The sequence below is a fragment of the Notothenia coriiceps genome, unplaced genomic scaffold (genome assembly GCF_000735185.1).
Source record: "Notothenia coriiceps isolate Sejong01 unplaced genomic scaffold, NC01 NC01_scaffold00037250, whole genome shotgun sequence".
Taxonomy (NCBI): Eukaryota; Metazoa; Chordata; class Actinopteri; order Perciformes; family Nototheniidae; genus Notothenia; species Notothenia coriiceps.
The window spans coordinates 16689658-16696697 of record NW_011369951.1 but is presented as its reverse complement, the minus strand read 5'-3'; positions in this window follow the sequence as shown (position 1 = coordinate 16696697).

Genomic DNA, 7040 nt, shown 5'->3' with positions numbered 1-7040 from the left:
CAGTCCCGCATGCCTTTCTACCGCAGGTGAAGACAAAATGTGTATTTTCTGAAAGTATATCTAGTTCTCATTTTTATAAAGGCTAGTTTGTAACGGTAATATGTAATGGAGTTTTCAAACGGTTGATTATGTAATTGATTTACAGACTGGATATGAGGAGTACTTTCCCAAACATATCACTTGAGCTTCTGCGTGCCGTACCACTGGAAGAGCAAGGGTCACCGGTAAATCTTCAGTACCTGTTGAGACCATACATGGCCCTTCCCTGCTGCCTTTCTCCCTCATCAACACATGTTACTCCCTCTCATCTGTCGTCTGGCAGATGCCAAGTTCAGCGCCGAGCACAAGGCAGCCGCCTCATCCTGATGGTCATCTGTACCTTTGCAGTATTCTGGCTGCCGTATCACATCGTCAACATCATAGAGGTGAGTTTTACTCATAATTTAGTTGATCAGAGTTTGACTTACATGGGCTAGACATTTCTCCTGATTCTATTATATGCCATACATGCGCTTTATGTGCAGGTATCGGATGTTTCCCACGGGTAAAACAAGACAATAATACAAGGATATGATGTTGTAGTGACCATGTCCACTTTCAATAGTCCTTTGAGGCTCAGTGCCTTGGAGCAGCTGTGTTGCGCTCCCAAGTCTGGCCCTGCTCTGTTCCACACTCCCAATGAGGTCCTTGTGCTTCAACCCAGCCGCCGCCTGCTGGACTGCCTCGGTCTTCCTCGAATTCCGCCCTGTCCGCAGAACAATCCCTGTGCCTTCCACTTTGGAGTCCCTCGATCCTTTGCTCTTCAGATGTTCTCGTGACCATGCCACAATAAATTCCTCCTTGACCAAGCTGAAGGGGGAGACTGAGCTTATTGCTGTTCCCATAAATTCCAATGCTGCTCAGGCCCCAGGGTAGCTTCATAGATAAGCAGAGGCCAGAGGATTCACACTATGCAGCTGATTCCGCTTTGCTATTTCTTCAATATTGTATTATGTGACTGAAAATCAACACTTCCTGCTAATATATATCCATATTTAAAGTCCTACAGTGGCCCTTAGCTTTTTTGTTACGGTAGAGTGAAGCAAGCAGGACCCAAATGCAGATTAAACTGAAAATACCTTTATTTCAAGGATAACTCGGATAAACAGAACACTCCCCTGTGAGCAGTCACAGACAAACGAGGAACCAACAAAGACAGACAGCAAAAACAGAACTTAAATACACACAAGACTAATCAACGAAACAAGAGACAGGTGAGGAGGGAGGAGAAAACACAGGGGCACCAGGTGAACACAATCAAGTAAACAGGTAGGAAGGACAGGTAGGAGGGACCCACACAAGCCTCATCCCAATACCCCTCCTCGACTCCTCCTTTCCCTCACTCCCTTCCCTTCCTTTGCATCTTAGCTCCGCCTCCGTAAGATGCGAGCGAGAGACACGAGGAGGTGAACGCGCGGACAGAGGAGTCCTCAGGTATTAATTGGGATGTCCTCGTTCACTCAAACGTCACTTTTAACGACGTCTGTTAATGAGACATGGTCACAGCTGTATCCCCCTCATCGGGCTTAACTGAATAACCCTTTAGACGGCCCATTTCTGCTTAAATATTATTTAAAATGAAGAATCTTCTCTTAGTTAGTCAGGAATTCAAGCATGATGGTTGGGTCCTGCTGTTTGTAGTTCCGTTTGGTGTCAATAGCCTACATTTAAATAAAAAATATAATGATAAGATTAATGTGGAAGCTTTTAGATGATGAATTGCAACATAATAATTCCCACGGGCTGGTGAGCACTTGGATATTTATGTGACGCTTTTCCACTCATCTTCCAGTTCGTCAGTTTCCTCTGTTGAAATCGACCAGCCTGTTCGTCTCCTCCCGCACCCATCCTCCACTACCCCTCCTCGATCCCTCCGTGTGCATTTCAGCTATTTGGGACGTCTTCAACATGGCGTGTCTTGTATCGTTTCCGGGTAAGATTCCGGAGAGGGGGAAGAGATGAGTCGAGGGCCCCTTTTCCCATTTCATCAAATCCCCCTCCTCGACTCCTCGACTTTCTCGACTCCTCGGTTCTCCGGTAGTGACCCGGAAATGATTTCGGCGCGCCATGCTGAAGGACATCTCATTTCTCTAAATGCACTTCGAGGACGAGGATTCGAGCGTACGGGGGGAGTGAGGCCTCTCTGGAGGAGCTCTAACTGAGGATAACACTGATGGGTCCTCCACGGCTCTTCGTGGACGTATTCCAAACAGAGATGTTTCCAAAGAGTCGTGACGCACGCCGGACTTAATCTCAGCCAATGACAGCTCTGCATGCATCCCCTGGAATATTATTTTATTTAACTGCTTTCATCCGATTCGACGTTTACAGTGAGAACGCGTGAGCAGTGTGTAATGATATATATTCACTCAGATATAACAGGCCCTCTCTTATTGCTGTAGTTTACTGATACTACCAAACAAAGGCAATATTTTTCTAAAACATTTCGTGCTTCACATACTAAATACACCAACGGCTGTAGCCTGTTTTAGGGAAGCATATAGATGCGTGTTTGGTTAGGTGTGTGTGGGTACAGTGTTGCGTAGATGCAGCGACAGACAGTCTCAGTTGTTTGTGTTCCTCTGCTTACTTTTAAATACTTGTAATAAGAATTTTGCCGGTATTTTATTTTCCTTTGTAGCGACCATAGGGGGAGAGGGGGGGGGGCGGGGTTTTATATATCCAGTCTCTGTAGTGTACGTATTATGAGACGTGCTCTGTTTGATTACTGGAATTTGAATATTATTTATATAATATTAATATTGTAGTGCCGTGAAAAGGAGTCGGAGCGGTGTGTTCAGAATGGAGTTCCACTCTTGTATTAGCCATTAATAACAGGTGAGGTTACACGAACTGCTCGCTTGACGAGCGTAGCCGAAGGCAGCTGAAGCTACGTGTTCCACTAGCTACGTGTAACACAGGGTCAGATCCGCTCGACTGGTCGATCTTCAAAAGCCTCACTGTTCGATCCCTAGTAGCATTAAAAAAATTATAATATATTTCCAAAAAATATTTTCCAAAAATAAATATTTTCCAAAAAGAAAATGTCATGCTCTGGTTTGGTTGGTTGTTTAAACAATCTTTTTGACCTATGCTCTGGTTGTTTGATTGAATCACGCACCAGTAATTTACAATCTCCAATCGTTATTAGATATGTTACTACCTTGAATTGCTGCATGCCATAATTGTGGGTGGGGTTACAATGGCTATCTCGGTCATCTTGAGGAGTACTTAACCTGTACAAGCTCTGCTAACTATTCAACCAGCATCGATGCGGCGGTTATGGCTGAGGGTCCGGCGAAAAGAAATCACAAACGTTTATTTCCCACCCCGGAATGGAGCATGAATTTCATTCACATCAGCGAAAGAGAAACTATAGCCATATGCCAACAGAGCGGTAGCCTGGCGAAACGGGCAAGCCTGTGAGCGCAATCTTCGAGCACGCATGGTAAGATTCAGGATGGGTATCCACTCAACAGCGGCATTTAAGACAAATAATTGATGAACTAAAAGAGGATAAAGCACACAGTCGGCTTTACGCGGGCGCTACAGCAAAGAGCAGTACAGAAACGTCCCTCCGGATTAGCTATTTGCTCGCACAAAAACCAGATAGCGCCACAGCTGATGCCTTATTTCGGTTTCGAAAACCAAAGAGGACTAGAAGGCGGAGGGATAAAAAGTGTTACCCTTGGTGCACCTGATTTAGCGAGAGTCGAGGTCATTGTCCGAAGCTGTATCCCGAAAGTATAAGAGCTTGTCCTCTCTCGATCTTTTTGTTCATTGACTAGTCTCGGCGCGACGAACAGCACGCTAGGGTTGTGTTGTGCCGAATGTTTTCCGGATTTTACTTTCAAGGAGGCCTTTCTTGCGCCTTCTCCTTGAAATGAGCGAACGCGAGGGTGAGATGTGTACAGGCATTCAAGCGACTATGGTTCAGCGCTGAGTACAGAATTCCTCATTAAAATAGTGTCTCACAACGATGAGCATTGGCACAGCGAGCTCGGTGTTCTTCATGATTTTACGCCGCGGTCAGAAAAACCCAATTTCACCGTTGTAACTATCGAGGTAGTGATCGATCGACAGGCATGGAGCCTAAGCAATTGACATGTCAACTTGTAATGAATGTGGTTGTCAGGATGTCAACTTCGATTCGTGCAAAAGCACCCAGCACCGGTCTATTATTTTATTGGACTGAGTCTCGACTCTGTGAATGGAGATTTGTCCTTCAGCGATGTAAGTGGCCTCGCAGTCGGCAAGTCTCCGCGTTTTCTGGGATGACTGCCAGAGATCATCAGTTTCTGAAGTCGAGGACGAGGATTATGAGCAGCTGTCCGATGAACTTGGTTATTGGACTTCGGGGTTCCTTACCGATCTGCTGCACTCAATGACCGTGAACGGATATTGGCAAGGAAGACCTGAGAGCTGTCACATGATTAGCCCTTCTTTTTTTTTTTTTTTTTTGGTATCTATTAAATTGGCGCGGTTTTTTTGGTGGAAAAGGTTCACAAGACTCACCAGACAAGGATGGTTTCATCCTGCAATTCGGCGCCCATTTGAACCAAATGAATCAGAATGTGGTGCTTTGATTGTGGAGCTACGAGTTACAGACATGGGGCAAGTAGTGGTTTTTATCGAAACCCTTCCTCAGCGTTGGACATTGTACAAATGTCAGCTAAATTGCAGGAGGTGTTTACATTACCTATGGTGTTGACATGATCTTGGAATCCAAGCACATGATGAAGCCAGAGCAAGAGGTCGCTTTGGATCACTCTGCATAGTAGAGAGGAGGTTCCATGATTGTGCATGTGCGCTTAAACTGAAGCCTACTTTGGGGCCACCATACTTATGTTGAAAACGGCCTTCACAAATAAGGAATAATTAGAAGTCCCAAGTAGTAGAACTCGTAGACTGACGCACATTTACTGGACTGCCTCCCGCTGGCAATCACTAAGCTATCACCCAGATTTCAAAAGGGGCTTCGATAAGTGTCAGTCATAGCAGTCTCATAAAGGCAGGCTGATGAAGATTGAGCATGAAAAATATTTGTGCATTGACGAGAAGGCGTTAGAGCTACTGAACTGATGGGCGATATGTCTGTACATGTGAATATTACGGTAATTGACACTGAGAAATTCAATATAGTCAGCTTCAGGCGGCGCGGATACTGTATATTAATATTTGGGTATTGAACGATATGCCTACCGTAGAATATGAATATTGTACATTGCAGAGATAAATGATGCATAGCTGTGTCTTCTTTGGTGTGCATCTTTACACGTTACATTGAGCCTGTTGTATAAATGATGATAATAAATATACGATGAATAGTCTTACTCCTACGTGTTTTTTTGGAAGATATCGGATGGTGATTCTCGGGTTTACATTTTGGATAAAAAGTGATGCTTGGGCTTGAAAGGTTGTTACCACTGCCAAAGGGTCGTGTGCAACACAATCGAGAGGAATTATGTCCATACGTGTTACCACAAGCCCCCCCGATTCATGGTAAACAAATCCGGTGATGGGCGGGGGAGAATAACCCGCTGCCCAGATAGACTTCGCACGGAGTCGGTGCGCGACCTCCGCCTGCGCGGCGTCTGGACCGACAGAGGAGGGACGGAACATGGCCCCAACACCCGACGAGGAATCGAAGCCGTGGGTCGGCCCGTCTCGGCGGCGGCCGCACCACCGGCGTCCACGTCCAAGTCGAGCAGCTTCACCTGGCTCAACCGAGACGTGCTCAGCGTTACGCCATGTCGGACCAGCCAGGTGTTTGATCAACCGTTTCCAAACCCGGGAAAGGTCCGTGCGTAATTGGGGCTGCAGGGGACTCTTGTGCGTGGTGACGTATGAAAACGTGCCCATCCGTAAATATGGTGTAAAGAACTCTTAGCCACAAATGATTGCAAAGTAGTTAAGGTAAGTCTGATTAGCCTCGCGATCTGCGTTGCTACATCAGACTCTAGAAACTTCTATGACAGCGTGTTGTGATGCAAAACAGCTTCACTTAAACACATTTCATTATGGGGATGGGTATTTTTCGCGCTGCTGTTGTCTACATTTCCTTTGCTGACGACTCCTGCGACACAAGCTCTCAAACAGTATTGAGATCAACGCTTTCTCGGATGCATGTTAGTCAGTGAAACCCCATACGCTGCACGCGTTAACGGGAGTAACTCGGAAGCTAGCAGGCACTACGTGGGCATAATGCAGTCTAACACTAATACAAAGCCACGCCTCTGACAGTATAAGTTGAGATGTTCTTTAATCTGGCGTGTAACTAAAAACTACCAGACGCAGTCCATTGATGTTGTTGAGCGGTGTCGAAAAATCAGTCACGAACGCTGTGTGGGTCTGATGAGGCACCGTAAACGTTATGTCATGACGTAAGATGACGCAAAATCCTTTGAACCTAAATTTCAACCTTTGCCCTGACGTACCATGGTGCCAAGAAAAGTCAACCATGGAGGCGAGTGTATATGAGGTGACAGCTAAATATTTTTTCATCGAATCCTACTGGCCCGCCGTCCTGAACATTTTAAACTTCATTAGTGCCGAGCCAAAAGAAGTTTGCCACCCTGCTGCATCTCGCTGTAGGAACCTGGCAACCTCCTTAGGTGCGCGGTCCTCGGCGCGCGCGCGGCGTCACCGCATGGAGGCTGCGGCCAGTTACCGTCCGTGCAGCCCCGTGCCGAGCGGCGCAGCGGAGCGGTGCGCGTGGCGGCTCGCGGCGAGCTGGGGCCTTGCCTGAGGTGTAAGAGTAGTCATGTGCGCGCTTAACCCGAACGCGCGGCCCGTCCAGGCGCAGTCGGCCTCGGCTGTGACTGGCCTTTCTGCGGAATGTCGCGACGGTCCAACACAACGACCACGTCGTGAAAGGCAGGGCCGGGAACGGTCTGGCGGGCCGAATGTCGAATGATGACGACGGAACCGCTGTGTCCGGCAGTCGTCGGTCCCGATGTGGAGGAGGTAAAAACCGGGTGGGGCAGTGCGAACCAGGCGGC